Below are 22,492 nucleotides of genomic sequence, written 5' to 3' on the forward strand. Positions count from 1 at the left end.
ACCTTGTGTGCTGAGCCCCCCAAACCCCACTCCCCACAACTGTACACCATTACCATAGCACTAAAGGGTGAAGGGAGGCACCTACATGTGGGTACAGTGGGTTTTGGGTGGGTTTTGGATGGCTCACATTTACCACTACAAGTGTAACAGGTGGGGGGGGGGGGATGGGCCTGGGTCCACCTGCCAAAAGTGCACTGCACCCACTAAAACTGCTCCAGAGGTACAGTAGGTGTAGTGAGGAAATGAAACAACAGGAGAAAAAAGACAAATGGTCAACCGCTTGAAGAATTAGCAGAAGACAGACAGGAAAGCGGGAAAGAGAAATTGGAACCAACACGATGGAAAAATAAAATGTCCAGACAATAAAGGTAGGACAATCATTTTACTTTGAATGTTTCAAATGGAATATGTTAACTTTGGGAAATGTGCATAGCGGATGTCTTTTTATTGTGTTAAGTAGAAAAGGAAATGTGCTTTTGTTTTGTTTTGGGTTTTTTTTTTCCTCCAGTATTGCAGTACATGCTGAGGTTCCCAGTTCAATTTTGTCTATTTTTATTTCTAATTTGTGAGGGTCTGTCAGTGTGACTTTAACTGCAGATGAAGAGATTGGAGAGGAGAGGGAATTGGGGGAGGGGCTTTATTTTCTGCCCTGGTCACCAGCATGGCTAACGGCAGCCCTGACCCTTGCTGTAGCTAGTGGGGATTCCCAAGCCCTACTAGCTGGGGTCTCTTCTGAAGCTGGCCAGAGATGCCTTCTTCTACTGAGCTTGGCAGATGGGGGCAGCATCCTGGAGCCACTGACAACTAAGCATGTATGGGGTGCTGGCATCAGTGGCTCGAGGAGTTGCTGCTGCCTACTGGGCTTGGTGGAGAGGAGTTCTGGCCATCTTTACTGGAGACCTTCAGCTGACAGAGATTGGGGATCCTCATCTGCTAAAGTATTTATATTTTGAATTGGGAAGTGCTGGGGGAGAGAGAAAATTTTGTGCCCACCCACTTTGTGCTCAGGCCCACCCAAAATTGGCTGTCTGGCTACGCCACTGGGGTGGGGGATGAACATTCAAGGCAGGTGTCAACAGGGCCGGTCTTAGCAAGTGTGCGCCCTGTGCAGACCAATTTGGTGGGGCCCCATCCTAGCCCCGTCCTCCACCCTAGCTCCACCCTATTGATAAGCAAAAATAATGCAAAATATCACAGATGCACATTTCAAAAAGCTGACATATTCCAATTAATAAATTCTGAATAAAATACTTTTTGTACCTTTGTTGTCTGATCATTTAGTTTTTCTATTTGCGTTGGTCCCAGTGTCTTCTGTTTTATGCCGTGTCTTCTTTCCATTTGATATTTTTTCCCTCATCATGTCCACCATCCTCCTGTGTCCTTATGTGTCCTACCATCTGTAGCCCTGTCCCTATCCTTCCTCGAGTTTCAGTATCTGCCCTCAACGTGTTCCATACCAGCCCTTAAACTCAGCAGTTTTCCCTCCATCCATATCCAGCATTTCTCCTCACTCCCCTCCATCCATGTGCATCTACTTCCTGCCTTCCCTTCCCTCCATCCATGTCCAGCATTTCTCCTATCTCCCTTCCCCTCCATTCATGTGCATCTCCTTCCTTTGTCTTTCCCACCCTCCATCCTTGTCCAGCATTTCTCCTCTCTTCCCTCCCCTCCATCCATGTGCATCTCCTTCCTGACTTCTCTCCCCTCCATCCATCCGTCCAGCAACTCTCCATTCTCCCCTGCCCTCCGCTCCATCCACCCATATCCAGCAAATGTCCTCTGTCCCCTCCATTCATCCATCCATGTTCAGCAATTCTCCTCTCTCCCCTGCCCTCTCCTCCATCCATCCACATCCAGCAAATTTCCTCTCTCCCCTTCCCCTCCATACATCCATGTCCAGCAACTCTCCATTCTCCCCTGCCTTCTCCTCCATCCTTCTCCAGCAAATTTCCTCTCTCCCCTGTCCCCTCCATCAATCCCTGTTGTCCAGCAGTTCTCCTCTCTCCCCTGTCCATCCTGTTTCTTTCCATCCCCTTCCCCATTCTATCCAGCGTCTCCCCCCTCCCCCTTCGCATCATCTCCCATCTCTCTCTCTCTTTCTCTCTCCAATAAAGAACGACAACGTGGATGCAGCAGCTCACAGGTTTGCTTGCTGTGCCTTGAGTGAACGGCGACGGCTGCGCAGGGGAGTGCAAACAGAGATTTACGAAATGGCTTCCTTCCTTACAGTGGACTAGATAGGCTGGCTCACTTCCACTCCACTCTCTCTGAAGTTGCAGCGGCGAACTGGCGGGCGGCGGTAGTAAAAAGCAGCAAGCAGGCAGGCTCGACTCCATCCTTCGGTTCCCTGTCCTTTCAGCGTTCCGCCCGCCCGAAAGGAAATGACATCAGAGGAAGGCGGGACGCAGAGAGGGCATGGAAGCGAAGGACGGAGTTGAGCCTGCCTGCTTGCTGCTTTAACTACCGCCGCCTGCCAGTTCGCCGCTGCAACTTCGGGTATTTTATTTTATTTTATTTTTATTACAGAAGACTAACCAGCTTATTTTCGAAAGAGAAAAACGCTCATATTTCGACCTAAATCGGGAGATGGGCGTTTTTCTCGCAAAACCGCCCAAATCAGTATAATTGAAAGCCGATTTTGGGCGTCTTCAACTGCACTCCATTGCGGGAATGAATAAAGTTGATGGGGGCGTGTCTGAGGCATGGTGAAGGTGGGACTGGGGCGTGGTTATCAGCTGAGGAGAGATGGGTGCGCTCGACCGATAATGGAAAAAAGAAAGGCATTTTTAGCGAGAATTTAGGTCACTTTTTCTGGACCCTGTTTTATCACGAACAGGTCCCAAAAAAGTGCCCTTAATGACTAGATGACCACCGGAGGGAATCGGGGTTGATCTCCCCTGTCTCCCCCAGTGGTCACTAACCCCCTCCCACCCTAAAAAACAAAATGTTTAAATATTTTTTCCAGCCTCTACGCCAGCCTCAAATATCATACCTAGCTCCATGATAGCAGTATGAAGGTTGGTGCTGCGCGGGACCCATGCAGAGAGGAAAAAATTGGAAGAAAAAAAAACATGCAAGTGCAATCGGGGACGTCCAAATTAAAACAACAGTAATAGGGGGATTTGAACCAGCCAACTTCTGATTACAAGACCTGTGCTCCAGTGGCGTAGCCACAGGTGGGCCTGGGTGGGTCAGGACCCCACCCACTTAGGGTTCAGGCCCACCCAACAGTAGCATACATTTAGTGGTAGCTGGTGGAGATCCCAAGCTCTATCAGCTGAAGACTTCCCTTTGATGGTAAGCCAAGGTAGAAAGAAGCATTTTCTCGCCAGCTGAGATATTTTTTTGGTGGTGGTGAAGAATACTTGGTGCCCACCCACTTCTTGCCTAGGCCCACCCAGAATCTGTTGTCTGGCTACGCCCCTGCTGTGCTCTAACCACCGCATCACTTATTCAGCTGTTTAGAAGCCCTTCCCTTTCCATTAAGTCCCTCCAAGTTTCTGTCAGCCAATCACAGTTCGTTTAGCTGAAATCGGTGTCAACTAAACAGCTGTGATTGGGTGACAGAAACTTGGAGGGACTTAATGGAAAGGGAAGGGCATATAAACAACTGAATAAGTGGTACAGTGGTTAGAGCACAGGTCTTGTAATCAGAAGGTGGCTGGTTTGAATCCCCCTCTTACTATTGTTTTAATTTGGATGTCCCTGACTGCACTTGCATGGTTTTTTTTTTCTTCCGATTTTTCCTCTCTGCATGGATCCCGCGCAGCACCAACTAAACTAAAATTGCTCTGGGGACCTGCATACTGCTGTCATGGAGCTAGGTATAATATTTGAGGCTGGCATAGAGGCATCTCAGGGGGACCAGTGCACTATGAATGCTGGCCCCTCCCACAACCAAATGCCTTGGATTTGGTCCATTTTTGAGATGGCCGGCAGCAGTTTCGATTATCGCTGAAAAACGAAAACGCCCAGCTCAAAAAATGCCCACATCCAATGCATTTGGCCGGCACAAATCATATTTTTGAAACTAAAGATAAATGTCCATCTTTTTCAAAAATACGGTTCGGCCCGCCCCTTCATGGACCCGTTCTCAGAGATGGATGTTTTTACACATGGGCGTTTGCGTTTGATTATACCCCTCTAAGTCATGTGTTTGGGGGGGCAATGCCACCCTCGCCCCCCAATCTATGCCCATAGTTGGCAGTGGATTGTGAGTGCCGGTGCGGGAGCGGGATGGAGCAGAGAAGGCAAAGTTGAGTTAAGCCGTGCAGGGCCCCCTTAAGCGCGAGGACCTATGCAGCCGCCTCGGCCTAAGACCGGCCCTGGGTGTCAAGAGCCAGAGCTTGCTGCAAGGTGTACACAGGGGAGCTAACCATAGGCATCCTTGAATTAAAAAAAAATTAAAGATAAACTTTAAATGCTTCCAGGGAGGACCAAAGCCTCAGATCTGTGGGCAGTGACTTTCACAGCTCTGGGCCCCAAAACAGCAAAAGATGAATGCCTGGTGGCAGCATAGGCCACATCTCTATGTGTTGATGTGATTTTGTATACATATATATATATATATATATATATATTTTTTTTTTTTTTTTAATTGAATTTACAATAATATTTCAAGTAGAGATTCTTGAACCAGAAAAGATGACTATCCAGCTTATAATCGAAACTTTTCGCCGATGATCTTCCGACACAAATCGGGAGATCGCCAGCGATTTCGCAAAAGCAGCGAAAAGCGTATAATCGAAAGCTGGCTTTTTAACAGCATCGTCGCTTTCCCTTCGCATTGCCGGCGAAAGTTCAAGGGGGCGTGTCGCCGGCGAAGCGAAGGCAGGACATGGGCGGGCATGGGCATGGCTACCAGATGGCCGGCTTTCGCGGATAATGGAAAAATAAAACCCGGCGATAATCAGCATTTCGCTGGGTTTACTTGGTCCTTTCATTTACACGACCAAACCTCAAAAAGATGCACCAACTGACCAGATGACCACCGGAGGGAATAGGGAATGACCTCCCTGTACTCCCCCCCCAGTGGTCACCAAACCCCTCCCACACAAAAAAAAAATTAAAAGAAACACCTTTTTTGCCAGCCTGTATGCCAGCCTCAAATGTCATACCCAGCACCCTGACAGCAGTATGCAGGTCCCTAGAACAGTGTTTGGTGGGTGCAGTGCACTTCACGCAGGCGGACCCAGCCCCATTCTCCCCCTACCTGTTACACTTGTGGTGGTAAATGTGAGCCCTCCAAACCCAACCCCAAAACCCACTGTACCCACATGTAGGTGCCCCCTTTCATCCCTAAGGACTATGGTAGTGGTGTGGGGAGTGGGTTTTGGGGGGGATTTGGGGAGCTCAGCACACAAGGTAAGGGAGCTATGTACCTGGGAACAATTTATGAAGGCCACTGCAGTGCCCCCTAGGGTGCCCGGTTGGTGTCCTGGCATGTGAGGGGGACCAGTGCACTACAAATGCTGGCTCCTCCCATGGCCAAATGCCTTGGATTTCGCCAGGTTTGAGATTGCCGGCAGTTTTTTCCATTATCGTGGAAAAACACACCCGGCGATGTCAAATCCGGCAAAATCCAAGGCATTTCGCTGGGCCAAACCGTATTATCGAAAAAAAGATGGCCAGCCATCTTTTTCGAAAATATGGTTCCGGCCAGCTGTTGCGCCACCGGCAGAATAGATCGCCGGCGATCTATTTTGCCAGCGACGTTCGATTATTCCCCTCTATAAGTCATTATATGGTAAAGAAAAATAGTTATATAATTAAAACATGAACTTTTGGTCATCTATAGTCCACAATTTGGAGGCAAAACACACTACATATCAGGAAAAAATTAAAATTATATTTTAAGCTAGAAAAAGGTGGCAGAGAGGAGCATTGAGTAATTCTTAAACATTACGGCGTAGAAGTTATTATGGTCCTTGATAGCGGTACAGATAGGCCAGTCAACTTGGATTCCAAAAATGAGTTCAATTGTTTAAAATAAAAATATATATATTTTACTGAATTTAACTTTATAACACATTTGCAAGGAAAATTTAACCAAAATAACGCACCCAATTGCAAAGCTTTCGGGTGAAGTTTGAGAAATTCCTGTCTTTTCTTTTGTGTAACCTTGGAGACATCAGTATATATTCTTATTTTACAGTCCAGGAAACTCTGTTCTCTATGAAGAAAAAATTGCTTGAGTATCCGATCCCTATCAGGTTGTAAAATAAATGTCCCTTTTAAAGTTGCTTTTGTCAAACCGACCAAATCGTCTTCAATTATTTGGATTAGATTCACGTCTAGAGTTTCCGCTAAAGGCTCTACTCTTTCTCCTTGATCAAAGTTCTTCCGGAAAGGTGTTATGTAGTATATCTTTGAAATCGGAGGGTGAGATTGCTCAGGAATTTTCAAAACCTCCGTTAAATACTTTTTAAATGTAATGAGAGGTGAAATTGACAATTGTTTTGGAAAGTTTGTAAGTCTAAGAGTATTTGAACGTTGGTAATTTTCCAGCATATCAATCTTATTCTGTAAGTAAAGATTCTCTTTAATCAAATTAATTTGAATCTGCTGGCAATTTTGTATAGAATTAGAATTATTTTAATTTCTTTGCCCAAAGTTGCCATCTTTTGATCCAATATAGGTATTTTCTCCGACAGAGAATTTATCTGTTGGTTAATAAATGTGAACTTCAGGGAAAAGGAAGCCTGTAGGCACACTAGAGCTTCCCATATTGACTCTAAAGTTATAACTCTTGGTTTCTGAGGCAAAAAGGACTTACTTGGTAAGCCAAGTTCGACGGAGTCCTTCGGTGGCTGGCTCTCATGTATTGTTAGATTTCCCCCATGGACACTCTCTCCTGTTTCACCCGCAGTTATCGATGTGAGGAAAGTCAGCATCTCTACTCCCTCGGCAGCGCTCGCTCCAAGAGACCCTGTCGACGTCAAAATGTCCGGGATTTCCTGGGTTGCTCTCGGGGTTTCCGCCGGTATCAGGGGAGGATTATGCACTTCGGGGCTTAATGTTGTTTCAGCTTCAAGCTGCGAGGATGGGAGATCCCTCTCCAAACTCTGCGACAGCGAAGAAGCTCCCGACATTATACTCGGCGTCAAGAAGCGATCCAGAGTCCCTGTCATTGGCAAGGGTAGCGCCGCTGGGCAAGCGCGTTGCCTGCCTTGCCTTTTAGGCATCAGGTAAATTGTTTTTCAAATAAGCGGGGAGAGAGATCTGGAGCTGCTTCTCTTGCTTCCTACTCGGCCGCCATCTTGCCTTCTCAGCCTACCATTTTCGTGATTTTGTATATATATTTTTTTTGTTCACATGTTTTTCAGTAGTAGCTCAAGGTGAGTTACAATCATGTGTACTGGGTATTGTTTTGTCCCTGGAAGGGCTCACAATCTGTTTGTACCTGAGGCAATGGAGGATTAAGTGACTTGCCCAACATCACAAGGAGCAGCACTGGGCTTTGAACTGGCCACCTCTGGATATCAAGACCGATGTTCTAACCACTAGGTCACTCCTCTACTCCACAGTAGTTTCATTTTTATGATGTATATAGGTATTGCTTGTTCTATTTGTAGACTCCTGATTCAGGCCTTGCGGCCAAAACACAGCTTGTTTTGAGTCTGCTACACACTTTGTATAAGCAGTGAAATGTTCTGTGTGACTATCTATAAGCAACTCCCTTATATGGAAGTTAAGCCCTGCCCTGTGCATCCCAGGATGAATTGGCAGGGCAGGGAGCTGCTATTATGAGGTGGCGCTCATCAGAGGAGGAGGAGGAAGTGCTAGTCCCTCCTCCTCCAACTAAAGGTACATGATGGGATTGGGTTGGGGGCCCCCATCACTGTTAGACCACTATGAGTAGCCTTGGGGGGGGGGGGGTCAGACCTGGTCTGGCCCCCTGTTGAGAGTCCCACTGGACCAGCAATGGCTTCTTCTTCTTATTTCTTATTCACCAGCTTGGGTGTTGAGATCATTTAATGATCACTGCATAGTTCTACCAGGACCTCGCCAGGATCACATGGAGAGTATCCATCATAGTGCTTTCTTTTTTCTTGCTCCATCAATATGGAATGCACTTATATCTGCGAGGCGAGATTTCAATGAGAAAGTTTAAATCATTACTGAAAACCTGGCTGATTCATTAGTGCAGTTTTGCCTCAATCTTTACCTTGATCAAAGAATTCATAGTAACATAGTAAGTGACAGCAGATAAAGACATGAATGGTCCATACAGTCTGCCCAACAGTCACATTCATTTTCAATTCAAGATTAAATCAACAGTGAATGTGGTATTATATACTTGATCATGGTCTTTCTTTGGTGTTTCTGGGACATAGACCGTAGTAGTCCACCTTGCTCTGTCTTTATGTTTCAATTACTAGAGTTACTGTCAAAGTCCTTTCCAGCCTATCTGAATCCATCTTCTCATTTGCGGGACAAAGACTGTAAAATTCTACCCGGCACTGCCCTCACGATCCAAATTACTAGAGTTTCTGTTAAAGTTCTCTCCAGCCCATCCTAAACTGGATTGTTATAGGTGGGACTCAGTCCGTACAAGCCAGCTCAGCACTGGCCTTAGTTGATTCCACCAGGATTGCCACCTAAGCACCACTTGACATGCAAACATATATGCAACACATTTTATTTGATTGAGATTCTGCAATTGTCACACTGGTTCTTCCCCTTCAGATCCTCAGATATTATCACTCCAAGGTCCCTCTCCATGACTGTGCATCAGCTTGTCACCGCCTAACACATATGGCTCCCTTGGATTTCTACTTCCAAAGTGCATCACTTTGCACTTCTTTGCATTGAATTTTAATTGCCAAACATTAGACCATTCTTTTAACTTTTGCAGATCTTTTTTTTATGTTTTTCACTCCCTCTGGTGTGTCCACTCTGTTAAAAATCTTGGTATCATCCGCAAAAGGCAAACCTTACCTTCTAACCCTTTGGCAATGTGACTTACAAATATATTGAACCGAATCGGCCCCGTGAGGCACTCCACTACTCACCATTACTTCTTCCGAGTTAATTCCATTAACCACCACCCTCTGGCATCTGTCAACCAGTTCCTTATCTAGTTCACCACTTTGGGTCCTAACTTCAGCCTGTCAAGTTTATTCAAGAGCCTCAAATGGGGAACAGTGTCAAAGGCTTTACTGAAATCTAAGTAGATTGCATCTAGTGCACGTCGTTGATCCAATTCTCTGGTCACCCAGTCAAAGAATTCAATCAGATTCATGTGGCACGATTTACCTTTGATAAAACCATGTTGTCTTGGATCTTGTAACCTATTGGATTTCAGAAAATTCACTGTCCTTTCCTTCAGCAACGCTTCCATTACTTTTCCAATAACCAAATTGAGGCTTACTGGCCTGTAGTTTCCAGCTTTTTCTCTGTCACCACTTTTGTGAAGAGGGACCACATCTACTCTTCATAAATCCCAAGGAACCTCCCCCATCTCCAAGGATCTGTTAAACAAATTTTGAAGAGAACCCACCAGAACCTCTCTGAACTCCCTCAATATCCTGTGATGGATCCCGTCCGCTCCCATGGCTTTATTCACATTCATATTTTCAAGTTGTTCTTAAACACTTTTTTCTGAGAATGGTGCTATATTCACTCTATTCTCATATTCACCTTTGCCAGTCAATCGTGGTCCTTCTCTAAGATTTTCTTCTGTGAACACAGAACAGAAGTATTTGTTTAGCACGTTTGCTTTTTCCTCATCATTATCCACAAAGCAGTTCACAGTGTCTCTCTGTTTCGCAATTCTATTTTTAGTCTTCCTCCTTTCACTAATATAACTGAAAAAATTCGTTTTGCTCCTCCTTATATTTCTAGCCATTTGTTCTTCTGTTTCACTTTTGCCAGATGCATATCTCCCTTGGCTTCTTTCAGTTTCATCTGGTATTCCTTTCTGTTCCTTTTCTTGGGATTAGCCTTCATTTATTTAGCCACTTTCTTGGAGAACCATATCGGTTTCCTTTTTCTCTTGCTTTTATTTACTTTCCATACATAAAGGTTGGTAGCCATATTTATAGTTCCTTTCAGCCTGCACCACTGCCTTTCCTCTTCTCGTATGTCCTCCAAGCCTATCAGCTCTTTCTTCAGATATTCCCCCCATTTTACTAAAGTCAGCATGTTTGAAATCCATTGGCTGGAGGGGTTTTCATGCAGGGAAGTGTGGAGGGCAATGCCAGCAGAAGAACTGTATGTTAAAAAAAAGGAGCCAAGACATGATTGCATTATAAGTGGATTTTCATTATTGGGGAGCACGTAATAATGGTGTTGAACTGTATTACTATTTAAAATTCATTTTCATCCTCCATTAAAAAATAAAGCAAAACAAAATCTTACAGAGAAACTACATTTTAAGTAATTAAATTAAGATTTGGAAATGCTTTTTTTGGCTTTAAACTCTTTATTTTCAAAACAATGGTTTGTTATGGAAATTATTATACAAAATGGCCAAATCTGTGATACAGATTTATTTTTACAGTTATGTTGTGTGGACTGTCTGGATATTCTGACTTTTACAATGTGACCTGGCTAAAGACAATTCTCTCCTGGCAAGATCCAGTCACTGGCTGTTTTGGGAAAAGTGAGTATTAATTCTTTCAGAGCATATTTTTTCTGGTACATTTCACAAAACATTGAGAGAACATGTTCAGAGTCATTCAGTCTATCTATCTATCCATCCATATACATCCTACAGACTGCAAGAGTCAGCATGGCCATACAAAAAGCATTATACTGGCAGGGAGCCTGAGTCCTACCACCAGAAGAAATGGAGGAGTCAGTGTGGCCTACAGCAGAAGCCACACGGTGGGGAAACAAGACCTTACCACCAGAACATGTATAAGAGCTGCCAGTCAGCAGTTAATATGAAGCTTGGAAGGAGAGGGATTTAGATCAAGTTGGCAAGTCACAGTGCTAGGGGAAGGAAAAAGGAGGAGGGGACATGGGGCAGGAGAAGGGGAAGGGAGTAGATGGGTTGCCTATGGAGAAAGGGGAGAGAATACGCCCACCTCACACCATACACAACAGTCCAACTTCTCAGATACTCTCCAAATTCACATACTTTTCCCTACAATTCCTAAACCCTTTTCACCACACCCCCATTATCCCATGGTCTTTCACTCCACACATCCCATATCACCCCTCCCCTTAAATCCCACCATACCACCCACTGCTTCTACATATACCCATCCTCCTCATACATCCTCCTTCTAACACATGCCCCACACATTCTCCAAATACAACCCCTACATCCCCACTCTTACACCCTCCTCTCATACACACTGCTCTACTAACACATACACACACCTCTTGTATTCCATTCACCACACACACATACCCATATACCCATCCACCATCCCCACACCCCCTACCACCATACCAAGGTACTCTTTATCATGTCTCTCCCCACTGATTCTCCCCAGACAGATATACCCGAGCGATGACTACAATTGACATAGAAGATCAAAACCAGGTCGTCAACTTGCCAGACTTTATAGTCCAGAGTTGTGTGTATTCATGGGCAACCATCTCTTGCACCACAGACTGTCTATGGTCTGGTCTGCATTGTGAAGATGAACTCAAATTCAGTTTCTCAACAGCAAGCATCTGGGGGGGGGGGGGGGGGGGGAGGGAATTTGTAAATATCTTACTGAAGTGGAAGTTCTGAGATTTCTTTGATTTGAGCAAGTAAACTAGCTGTGGCGCTCCAACAACTAAAGTTTGGAGAGGAAATATTTCTCAGCTCTGGTAGCAACCAGCACATACAATGTTATGTGAAGTTAATATTCAAAACAGTGTGCCATTATATCCATCCCTACATTATGCCTAATTATAGGTACTTATCCAAGTCTTCAACTGTCCACAGCTCCCATTCCATTCTGTTCAAGCCTTGAGGTTATCAAATGCTTCATTTCCCCTCTATATTCTGCCCTCAGTCCTCATCTGTAAAAATGTGGGCCAAATTTTCCACTAGCAAATTCATACAACTATTCTGAGCATGGATTCGCCTTTACAGAAATGCTGATTCACACTAGTTGTGGCCAGAGTTGTGTCTGCTGCTCCAAGCATTCCTCTATGCCCTGTTTAAAGTGTGCAAATCATTTAATTTGCTTTGATTCCATGCTCTATGTAGGGATCCAGTGGTGTTCCTAGGGGGGCGGACACCCGGGGCGGCGCCGCGCCCCCCAGGTGCAGTGCGGACCCCCCCCCCCGGAAAAAGACCCCCCCCGGAAAAAGACCCCCCCCCCCCCGTGAAAGAGCCCCCCCCAGGTGCATGCCGCTGGGGGGGGGTGCTGCAGCGCGCGCCTGCTGCGAGTTTACTAACTTTGCTCGTTCGCTGCAGCTCCCTCTGCCCCGGAACAGGAAGTAAACTGTTCCGAGGCAGAGGGAGCTGCAGCGAACAAGAGAAGTTAACAAACTCTCGCAGCAGGCGCGCACCGCGGTACCCCCCAGCGGCGTGCACCCGGGGCGGACCGCCCCCACCGCCCCCCCCTTGGTACGCCACTGTAGGGATCCTCCGTGTTTATCCTGTTTTTACCCCCCCCTTTCCCATCTGCCCTAGGAGGGTATACCAGCTGTCCACCACCTTCTGTATGAAAACATATTTCCTGAGGTTACTCCTAAGTCTACCACCCTACAACCTCAATTCATGTCATCTAGTTACACAGTTTCCCTGTCTCTGAGAAAGATCTGTTTATATATTACCGTTCAAGTATTTACATGTTGCCATGATATCTTCCCTTTTCCTCCTTTTCTCTGGGGTATACATGTTTAGGTCTTTAAGTCTCTTCTCATACTTCTTTTGGAGCAAACCCCATACCAATTTTGTTGCCGTCCTCTGAACCACTTCAAGTCTTTTTATGTTCCTAGTGACATACAGCCTCCAAAACTGAACTCAATACTCCAACAGGGGGATGATCAGAAGCAAACGCCAGTGCTAGAGGCTGTTAGCACCATACTAGTGCTGGCGTTTGCTAATGCCCCATGATCAGAGCCCTCGAGTGCGTGAAACAACGCATAATCAAAAACCATGCCCCGATCTGCCCTGAAATGCCCATGACCCTCCCATTTCCACACCCCATTTTTGGGGCCATGTGTAAAATTTAGGCATGTAGATGCCAGTTCAATTTAATTAGTGCTAATAATTGCTTGGTAAAAAGCCAATTATTGGTGCTAATTGGCTCATTATTCAATTACATTGTGTGCACAACTTTTGGCGACTTTTATATAATTAGGGGGTTAGTGTTAATGTCTGTGCCTGCTATTCTGAAAAACTCATGTAAACAATAAGATTTTGTACTCTGCATATGTAGTTGTGCACTTCACTCACATTCTGCCCTGACTCCGCCTGTAGATGCCCATCGGCAAAGTAAACACCATCAACTCCTCATGCATACTGATAAAATCTTACCCGTGGGAAAGATGCCCATTTATATACATATGTGACCACATAAGTGTGCAAATGACTAAAATGCTGCCATTTATGTGCCTTCTTGGTGCCTAAAGCTAGGTTCTCTCTTATAAAATTACCCTTAGGGCCCTGTTTACTAAGCAGCGCTAATGATCAACATGCACTAAATGCTAAGACGCCCATAGAAACATATGGGTGACTCTAGAGCTTAGCATGCACTAATTGTAGTGCAAGCTAAAAATGCTAGCACACTTTAGTAAACAGGGCCCTAAATGTGCTGAACCTGAACAGGAGGACCAGAGGGTGGGGGTTAAGTGATAATGATCTGGGGGGGGGGGGGGGAGGCTGTGCTAAATGTATCATCAAGTAGTACAGATGCTTTTACCATATGGTAAATGTGTGCCCTGTGTGGTAACTGCAGGCAGATGCTGACTATGCGTCCAAAGGTTACTGCAGAGACTTTACACATAACCGTGCTTCATTTATTGCTTAAAATTAAAAGCTCAGTTTTTTTTAATGTTGGCTTCTTAATAGTTTAATAAAATTGAGCCCAGTGCAATAAATTATGATTCCTTCAATAATTGTTCCAAACATTTTAATATAACAGGCTCTCTCATTTCTCAGCTGTAATGCAGAAACTTCCAGAAAGTACTGAACAAGTAAATCATGAACATCTACGAAGAACTAAAAGAACAGAAAGGCGTTTGGAAGGTAAACACTACTGAAATTATACCGACTTTTAAAATCTACAAAGGCAAAATAATGCATTGGCCCAATTATAAATAAGGGGTTTACAAAATATGGAGTAAACATTCAGTCGCATAGAACCTGTTCAACTTTAACCCCTGGATTCTATATATGGTGACTACAGTTTCGCTGCAAATCTGGTCATATTCTGTATTGCACATGCAACTTAATTGTTTTTAGTACGTGCTAAACGCTAGAATCACCCTTGGGTGACTTTAAGCATTTAGCACGCACTAATCATTAGCACATGCTAAAAATGCTAGCGCGCCTTAGCGTGGCTTACTAAATAGGGCCCTTAGTTTTGCTACTGAACACATAACTTTTTTTGCCACTCTCAACTCATCCCTCATTTTCTGGATGGATAAATTTGACTGTAGTATGTAAAAACAGTCAAATATTTCCATCAAACTGCTGGAGATTAGAAATAAAGAACACTTATTCATCCAACACTACTGCCAATCAATTATGTGCTTCTGTATATCACCCTATATATGCCTCCCAAACATCAATCTTTTGTTATAATTGTGGTCTAGTGTCATGGAGAAGGTGGTGGCATTAGGTCCAGTTGGGGTCATGGAGAAAGTAGCAGCTGTTGGTCTACTAAGAGCCGGAGAAGGAGGAACTCAATGCTGCCATCAGGAGCATCCCAAGCTGGAATGGTGCCCTCTGAGACATGCTCCCTAATAACTCCTGCCCCACCCACTGCACCACAGTCAATGCAGAGAGACAATGGATGAGAAGTGATTTTTTTTGTATGTGTTTCACTATCTCCCTTGTGCTCTGTGTTACCGCACTGCCAGCACAGCCTTCAGGATGGCCCTCGCTGCCATGCCATTTCTAGGGAGGGATCCTAGCAGAAGCATTTTGGGCAATTCCACTATAAAAGAGGTTTATTTTACAAGCTAGTTTTTGCAGAAAATAAAATCCATTGTGAACCATTGGAAATTCATCAAATCCCCAGAAATGTGATGGATGTCTATTGGACTTGCCACAGATGTTGGCAAAATTGACAATTTATTTGGTATGGAATCAAACTGGAATGTGATGGGTTCTTGACATCCAATAATTGTAAAACCGAATGGGATGTTATTGTCTTATGTTATTTTGCTTTCGATTCAAGTTAAGGGGGGGGGGGAGGAATTCTTCCTATTTTTTTGGGGGGGGGCATTAAATGTTTGCAAATATTGTCATAGTCCACCTAGCATGCTATAAAAATTATTTTACTAAGTGGATTGTTTTCTTCACAGATGGCTGTTTGCTTCACTTGACCTCTGTCATAACAGGCGCCCTTGGGGGATGTCTCAATTTCTTATGAACAACCCAGAGTTTTCTATGAAACCTAGAGAACTACAATGTTTCTCATGTAAAGCTATTTTACACTCACCACTACAGCAATTAATGTAATGAAACAAGAGTAACTACATCAGAGGGTCATTGCAATATCAAATGATATTAAGCAGTAAAAACCAAATAAATATTATACCTTATTCACATTGTTTTTGTGCACCTTCTAGTTCTAAACGTGGCAGGTTTATGTAGGTCACATGTATGATAAATGAAAAGGAGGACAAAGAAGAGGATGGTAAACAAACCAGCAGGATATTTAAATATTTGTGTTTGATCTGCATTGGCAGAGGGATTGGAAAAGGCTCACAGGTTGCGGAAGTACATATGGCAGTGAAGTAAATACAGCTCATTTACGTAAGAAATAGTTTCTGTGTAACTAGCAAATTAAAATAAGTGGAAACTGGGGTGGGTAAGATACGTCTTGGGTTGTTAGGGAGGTTAGAAAGATTCTAGCAGCTCCATTGAGAAAAGTCATATATTGTAACCAAATATACTTCTGTACCTTTGGACTGGAGGGTAGACAATGAGGAGCCAACTTTACAAAATTATTTGGGGTGCTAAACCCAATGGAAATTACCTCTCCATAGACATAGACAAGGAGTTTGTTCAATACTGGGGGTGCTTAAGCACCCACAGCACCCACTGAACTGGCTCCTCTTTCAAAAGGGCTCAAAAGCTGTCTCACACGTGTACAGCAGCTACAGTTTAACATAAAACTTACAATTTTGTTAACAGCACAACAATAGTAAAATAACCAAGAACAAACATAAATACAATAAGGGGCCCTTTTACTAAGTTGCATAAGTGTCTACGCTCTCCCATCGCGCGCCAAAATGGAGTTCCCGCCCAACTACCACATTTTTGGTGTGTATCCAATACACGCGTCTGAAATATTTTTTATTTTCGGGCACGCGTAGCAGACGTGCGTCAAGTGGCATTTGATGCACTTAGGTCATTATAGCCCGGATTCTTTACTGTTAGGTCAATGGCTGGTGGTAAGGTGTCAGACCCAAAATGGATGTGCGGCAATTTTGATTTTGCCGCATGTCCGTTTTCAGCAAAAAAAAAAAGGGCCTTTTTTACAGGCGCGCTAAAAAAATGGATTGGCATGTGCCCAAAACTCGTGCCTACACTACCGCAAGCCATTTTTCAGCGCACCTTAGTAAAAGGACCCCTAAATGAGGTAAACTTGAAATCAGTAAATTGAAACCTAACTTGAAACAGTATAAAAAAGATACACATTTAACAGTACTGGAATTCAAATACCAGAGATATAATACAATGGTAGCATAATACTAATAAGCATGCATTAGAACATTCAACTAACATAGATATGATGCTAAAGATTTTCCACAATATGGTCCACCATATAGCTGAGTAACCAAGAGCAGATATATGATGGGAACAAGATGCGTGGTACAGAGTCAGTTGGGATAATTTGATGGTTATCTAAATCAAGGCAGGTTCTTTGTATAGTGAAGCAAGAGATAAGGAGCTGATCTAAGTGACAGAGATATGATGCTAATGATTTTCCACAATATGGTCCACCATATAGCTGAGGGACCAAGAGCAGATAGTGCCTAATCTTGTTCCCATCATATAACACATGCCTAACATAGCTTAAAAGGGCTTACCGTGGGACACACTCAGGCATCCTGCGGTAAGTGACATTTGCGCACACAAATTGAGCGAAAAAGAATGTAAAATTTTTTTTCTATGGAGGGGGCCGGTCAGGGGGTAGAAAAAAAGCTTCTCCGTACTAATCAGTTAGTGCATTTACATTACCACGTGCAACTAATTAGCGCATGATTAACGAATGAGCCCTTTCTGCCTACAAAATGGGTGGCAGTAGGTGCTCAAACGAATGGCCATTAATTGAGAAAATAGAAAAAATTGGCCATTTTCCAACTGTGGGCAAAATGGCTTTAGCGTGCGGGAAAAACCCACATAAGGACACACAATGGCCAATTTGTCATGCAGCATGGTAAAAGGACCCAAACTTACTGGTTTAGGTTATATGGATAAAGAGGGATTAATGGGGAAAAGCCCCATAGATTTAGCAAAGTGAGGTTATACTTTACTGCCTATTAGAATTCTTTGAAGTTAGAATTAGCATGTGAATGGAGGTGAGCTGGTTCACATGGAGGCTATTTTTAAAGCAGTTAGGGGGTCTTTTACTAAGGCATGCTAGTGTTTTTAATGTGTGCTAAAATAGGTGTGTGCTAAACACTAGAGATGCCAATGTAGTTCTATGTCAATATTAAATAGCAATGTTCTACTATAAATATATAATACAAAGACTAGTAGAAGCTCTATGTGTGCGAGTTGTGTCTTGCAAATATTCGGTGGACATGGGTGGGTGCAGGGGGAGAGGAGGGTCGCTGGACGTGGGTGGTTGCAGGGGAGCCGAAGAAAACCTTGCTAGCGCCCGTTTCATTTGTGTCAGAAACGGGCCTTTTTTACTAGTAAATATATAATACAAAGACTAGTAGAAACTCTATGTGTACGAGTTGTGTCTTGCTAATTTGTTATAGGAAAAGTCTCATACAGTCGTCAGGGTTATATATATCCCCTCTCTCAGTAAACCCCTGTTTTTACGACAATTATAATCATCGACAGTCCCTTCCTCCATCCACTGCTTTGTTCTATGTTTTCTGTTTTTTTCTTTTTTCTTATTTCACTTTTTTTTGTATGTTATTATCTTGTGGAGGTATCAACTTCATCAATTCAAGATCTCAGCGTACACAATATGAACTCATGTGTTGAGCATTTAAGGCTAGGCTGTACTTGTATACAGTACTGAATCTTTACTTAGCTTGAATTTCCAGGTGCTGATAATGCCCTGACAGGTACCTATTTCGCTCGACGTGGCTTTCTCAAGGGATCAATAGCATTCTGGTCCTGGAATGAAACGGAACAGTACAAAAAAACGTCAATACAGTCGTTCGTCTTGAAATACTGGCGTACAGGAACATAAAACACCTTCTCACTTACAGCGGAACAGTTTTCCTTTCCTCGTACGGATGTCCATCTGGTCACTTAGGGCACTTTTTTGGGACTTGTTCGTGATAAAAAAGGGTCCAAAAAAAGTGACCTAAATTCCCGCTAAAAACGGCCATTTTTTTAAATTATCGGCCGAAGACGCCCATCTCTTCTCAGCCGATAACCACGCCCCAGTCCCACCTTCACCACTCCTCCGACATGCCCCATCAACTTTGACTGTTTCCGCGACAGAGTGCAGTTGAAGACGCCCAAAATCGGCTTTCGATTATACCAATTTGGGCGCCTTTGCGAGATGGGCGTCCATCTCCCGATTTGGTCGAAATATGGGCGCCCATCACTTTTGATTATAAGGCGGATTGTGTACTTGCAGTTTTACAAGAAGTTTGATAAACTCCCTCGTGACATATTTGTTATGAAATTTTTAAAAAGTTATGGGATAGAAGGCAATGTATTACTGTGGCTTGGTAACTAGTTAAGAGGCAGAAAGTAAAGAGAACAACAAAATGGTGAGCTTTCCCATTACAAAGAAGTAACCTCAGGAATCTGTACTGAGACAGTGTTGTTTAAGTTATTCATTAATGATCTGGTTAGGGAGAAATGAGTTAAGTGGTCAAAAAGTGAGGGAAAAATAATCAGTAGTTGAAATACAGATTGTGTGGAACAGCAGAAGTTAGAGCCCAGGCTGGAGAACTGGACATCTAAACGGTAGATGAAATTTAAGGGCACTTATACTAAGCTGTGTTCATCAGCTAGTGTTGGTTTTACCCAGTGCGTTTTTTCTAGCAAAAAAGGTGCAGGTACTCAAATGCCAGGCCATCCTTCAGGGGTGGGGCGATCACTGAGGGACCCACCCCACAATAACTAGCCCACCTACAACCAGTCACAGAATCTATGACAAGGCAGAATTGGTGTGTAGAGACTGAGCTCTTTCATTAAAACTTGGGGACCATGGGTCAATTGTAGCAGACAGTGGAAAAGGTGCCGGTACTCAGTACCCTCAATTACCCCTCAAAAAAGCCCTGGTTTTATCACACAGTAACCTCTAATGCACATTAAAACCAGCCAGTGCAACAAAAATCTCACACTAGTTACTATATGAGGTGAGTGGGCATTGCAGGGGTGGAGCAGATGCTTCTCTAAGGGTGACTGCTAGCATGTGGTGCAGTACCATGCATTAGCTGTCAAAACCACCGATACTGTAGTTGCACTTACTGGCACCTCAAGAGGAGGTGGGAAGTACAGCTGTGCTACTGGCAGTCTTCTGCAAGGACTTTTAACCCACCCCACCATCCAGTCCATTCCACGACATCAGCGCCAAATCCAGGTATTTTTTTAATGGGGGGTGCGTCTCTCCCCAAGAGAAAAAGTCTAAACTAAGAGGCCTTTTACTAAGCTCCACTAAAAGGTGGCCTGCGCCAGAGGCATAGCTAGGTGGGGCCATGGGCCCCCACAGATTTAGTCCTGGCCCCCTCCACTTTTGACCCTCCCCACCGCCGCATGCTACCTTTGCTGGCGGGGGTCCCCAACCCCTGCCAGCCTTAGTCTTCTTCAACGCCGGTCTCACAGCACAGACCAGTGAAATGAGCGAACGCGCCGGAGACCGACGCTAAAGAAGACTAAGGCTGGTGGGGGTTGGGGACCCCCACTAGCAAAGGTACTTTGCGGCAGGGGTTGAAGGGGGCGGGGGGCGGCAGCTGGGGGAGGCGGGCTAAAATGTGCCCGCCCACCTTGGGCTCTGGACCCCACTCCTGCCGAGGTCTGGCTACGCCCCTCGATTAATAGTGTGTGGGGGTTTCCCATACGCTGAGGCAACCTTTTAATGCAGGGGTAAAATGGTCATGTGCTAATTTTTTCGTTAGCCCTTAACGTTAGCCTATTTTCTAAGTGGTGAGGGCTCATGTGCTAATCATGCACTAATGGATTAGTACTTGGCAGTGCCCATGCTTAACTCATTAGCACTGAAGACACCACTCTCCGCTCTCAAACACACCCCCAGCACTAAAAAAAAAAAAATTATTATTAGCACACGGAAAGCGCAGGTATGTGCCAAAACTCCCATGTCAATGGAAGATCACAAGAGCTATTTCCAAAGGGGCCAAGATTCATTTAAAGACTATTTATGGTCTCTTGAGTTAAATCTGTAAGATTCTTCAATGCCCATCTTTCTCACCATGTAGGGTAAAGGAGTAAGTTTATTTGAAAGTACCTAAAAAACTGAGAACAACTCTACTTGTGTTAGAGTACTAATGTATGAGGAGAGAGATGCTACTCAAGGGAAAATAACAGCATCTAAATTTTTTTTGGCCTGAAGTGGGACAAAAAAAAAAAAAAGAAAAGTATGTGTGGAGGGGCATTTTTGATATGATGTTTAAATTTGATTTTGCACATTTTGCTGAAAATATTTAAAAATCAAATGGCCAACATAGCGATTTTTGAACCAGAAAAACAACTATCTTATTGTTTCAAAAATGGCATTTTTGCTAGATGTTTTTGTGCTCAGTGTGTGTACCTTTGTAGACCATTTTTGGAAAACAAAATCCAAGGGAAAAACACACAAAAACAAGCCATTGGGATATATGTGGGGAGGGTCAGCATGCTGACATCCCGGCAGAGCAGTGGGGCACGCTAGGGGGCACAGCAGTGGACTTCAAATAAAAGGTCCCAGTTACACATCTCACCATTACCCCCCTATATTGTACGGGGAGCCCTTCAAAACCCACCAGAAACCTACTGTACCCAAACTATATATCACTACAATAGCCCTTATGGCTGCAGGTGTCACCTATATGTGGGTACAGTAGGTTTTTGATAAGTTTTGGAGGGCTCACACTTTCCACCACAAGTGTACCAGTTAGAGTGGGATATGGGCCTGGGTTCTCTTCTCTATAGCGCACTGTACCGACCACTAAGCTAGTTCAGAGACCTGCTTGCTACTCTAATAGGCATGGCCATAACATCTGAAGCTGTCATAGAGGCTGATATATACTGTTTCTTTCATATATGGGGGGTGGGAGGAGGTCAGTGACCAGTGAACACTGGGGCAGTAAGGAGGGGGGGGGGGGTTATGGCCAGTGGCGTTCCGAGGGGCACTGACACCCAGGGCGGATTGCCGATGCGCCCCGCCCCCCGGGTGAAGCGCCCCCCCCCCCCCGTGCAGCGCGACACCCCCCCCTGGCGAAGGGACACCCCCCACCCACCCCCCCAGCGAAAGAACCCCCCGGATGCACGCCGCTGGGGGGTTGCCGCGTGCCAGTCAGCGTCGTTGGTTTCCATGCTCCCTCTGCCCCGGAACAGGTTACTTCCTGTTCTGGGGCAGAGGGAGCATGGAAACCAACGACGCTGACCGGTGCGCGGCACCCTCCCAGCGGCGTGCACCCAGGGAGGACCGCCCCACCGCCCCCCCCCCTTGGTACGCCACTGGTTATGCCTTAATCCATCTAGCTTTTATTTGGCCATTTAGGGCCTATTAGAGCAGCAAGCAGGGTTTTGGATCATAGAGCTATTTCCAAAGGCCGGGAAATGGGCATGCGCTGAAATTAAAACTAGCACGTGCCTATTTACGGCTTAAGCCCTTACTGCCATCCATTGACCTAGCAGTAAGGGCTCATGTGCTACCCACGCGGTAACCATACAGTGCACGCCAACTGCTGATTACTGCTTGGAATGCGGCCCCCCCCCCCCCCCCCCCCCCCCCCCGTGGTAGAAAATAGAAAATTATTTTCTACTGTGGGATTCAGCATTTGATAGGCAACTTGAAGCCACTGAAGCTCCAATACACTAGGAATGATCTGACCACTAACCTGAACTCCTGTAAATAGCTTAACATTTCCATTTTGTAGCCCTTGAACACATTTAGTAGAAGAAGCTGACAAACCATTATAAATATCTAGTCAATACATAAAAGAAACCACTAGGTGGCAGAAAAACACTATTCTAGTAGAGAGTTTTTATATTTCAGAT

At 44.6% G+C, this 22,492-nt stretch overlaps 1 long non-coding RNA gene across 1 annotated transcript in view; it reads left to right on the plus strand.

The window, feature by feature from the left end:
* Nucleotides 1-15,675, plus strand: part of LOC115476987 — a 65,929-nt gene extending 50,254 nt beyond the window's left edge. Inside the window, exons 6-8 of the long non-coding RNA XR_003943254.1 lie at nt 10,505-10,606; nt 14,060-14,146; nt 15,430-15,675. This is a non-coding gene — a long non-coding RNA (uncharacterized LOC115476987). The remainder of the gene's footprint in view (nt 1-10,504; nt 10,607-14,059; nt 14,147-15,429) is intronic.
* The last annotated feature ends 6,817 nt before the right edge of the window (nt 15,676-22,492 follow it).

Source organism: Microcaecilia unicolor, chromosome 8 (genome assembly GCF_901765095.1).
Source record: "Microcaecilia unicolor chromosome 8, aMicUni1.1, whole genome shotgun sequence".
Classification (NCBI taxonomy): domain Eukaryota; kingdom Metazoa; phylum Chordata; class Amphibia; order Gymnophiona; family Siphonopidae; genus Microcaecilia; species Microcaecilia unicolor.